This window comes from Nerophis lumbriciformis, linkage group LG30 (genome assembly GCF_033978685.3).
Source record: "Nerophis lumbriciformis linkage group LG30, RoL_Nlum_v2.1, whole genome shotgun sequence".
NCBI classification, from domain to species: domain Eukaryota; kingdom Metazoa; phylum Chordata; class Actinopteri; order Syngnathiformes; family Syngnathidae; genus Nerophis; species Nerophis lumbriciformis.
The window spans coordinates 8,939,468-8,941,599 of record NC_084577.2 but is presented as its reverse complement, the minus strand read 5'-3'; positions in this window follow the sequence as shown (position 1 = coordinate 8,941,599).

Here is a 2,132-nt window from a genome sequence, read left to right as displayed (position 1 = left end):
TTGTTGTGCCACTCACTGCAGTCTGGACTCTGCGGTATTTATACTTGCGGCTCCTCTTCAGACTGGAGGCTAGGGGGGGAGGGGGGTGGGGTTTTTTTTTTTTTTTTTTTTTTTTTTTTTTTAATAACATCGCTTGCTGGAAATCCTCCTCCCACTTACACTGGAGAAAGTGGAGGATAAGATGGACCCAATGAGAACGAGCCACACCATACCCTTGTGGAGCATGTCGGCAAGCGCTCTCCTATTATTAACCCAGCAGGCTGGATGGCGTGCAGGACGTCTGCACCATGCATAGCTGCAAGTCCTGCTGGAGTTATTTCACACACTTGTTTGTTTGAGTGACAGCCACCCTGGCCTTCCTCTCCAGTGCCCCGCCGATGCCTATCGAATGTATTGCTGCCTAAGAAAGACACGTAAGATTAAGATTAGTTTATTTCAAAGGGGACAATGCAATTTCATAAAACACATGACTACACATGGTTGAAAGAAGCCAGAATTAGCCAGAAGGCTAGTTTCCATCTGTAGTCCGCTGGCCATGATGTAAAAAAAACAGTAAAAATTACAATCCATCCATCCATTTCCTACCGCTTATTCCCTTCGGGGTCGCGGGGGGCGCTGGAGCCTATCTCAGCTACAATCGAGCGGAAGGCGAGGTACACCCTGGACAAGTCGCCACCTCATCACAGATAGACAATTTCAAAGAAAAAGAAAAAAAAAAAGACAGAAAAAGAAAAAAAGCACACAATACATGTACAATATAATAACAAATATGCTAACACTTTAGTATGGGGAACATATTCACCATTAATTAGTTGCTTATTCACATGCAAATTAGTAACATATTGGCTCTTAATTAGTCATTATTAAGTACTTTTTAATGCCTTATTCTGCATGGCCTTATTATACAACCAGTAAGCCATTAACTATAGAGTCTTCCCTCAATAACCTCAGAATTATTGCTTATTAGTAACCCTAACCCAGGGGTAGAGAACCTGTGGCTCTAGAGTCAGATGTGGCTCTTTTGTTGACGCATCTGGCTCTCAGATAAATCTTAGCTGACATTGCTTAACACGATAAGTAATGAATAATTCAGCTGGTAATCACAGTGTTAAAAATAACGTTCAAAATATAAAACATTCTCATGCATTTTAATCCATCCATCCGTTTTCTACCGCACCTGTTCAAGAAGTTGCATTAATGGTAAGAAGTATTTTATTTCTTAGCTTCAGAATAACAATGTTATTAAAAAGAATAAGAGACTTATTATACTCTAAAAATGTTGGTCTTACTTAAAAATGCACACATCTAGTTGTATTCAGTGTTAAGAAATATTATATGGCTCTCACGGAAATACATTTTAAAATATTTGGCTTTCATGGCTCTCTCAGCCAAAAAAGTTCCCGACCCCTGCCCTAACCCTAACCCTAACCCTTATATGTTCGTCAGTGTCCAAATAACTCTAAATTAAATCTTTGTTACTTAGAATATGTTCCCCATTCTAAAGTGTTACCAAATATAAAATACAACATCACAACATAACATTCATTATAGCATCAAAACAGGCTCAACTTTTAGTGCTGGCAGCTGTAGGCGTTGATAAGCCATATTTTCACATTTTTTGTGAAGGCCTTGTAAGTTGTGACCTCCCACGCATTTGCACTCCTTACTGACCAGGTCGACTTACTGAAAGTGCTCCTGCACAGAGGAATATAACAGTCACCTCTGACAGAGCCTCGAGTGACACTCTCACGTCTGTTTCTTTGGCTGATGAACTCTGCCAGAGGACGTGTGTGCTCACATTGACCCTTATGTTGTTTTCAAGCTTTAATGACAACCTAGTTTAGTGGTTCTCAAAGTTTTTTTTATTTTTTTTACCTATTAGTATTACTTCGGAAAATACTCAGCTCTCCAAGTACCACCATAAGGACCAACAATAACATACAGTAGCGTATTATGCATACGTATTCATTAAAACAAGGCAGGGGTTCTATTTATCAAGTATACTTAATATTTTTGGCCACTGTAACATTACACACAGTTTTAACAATAACACTGTGTTTGAATATAGGAAAATAAAACCCTGCACTCTAGTAAAGTGATTCTTTGGCGTACTAGTAGATGATCCATTTTCT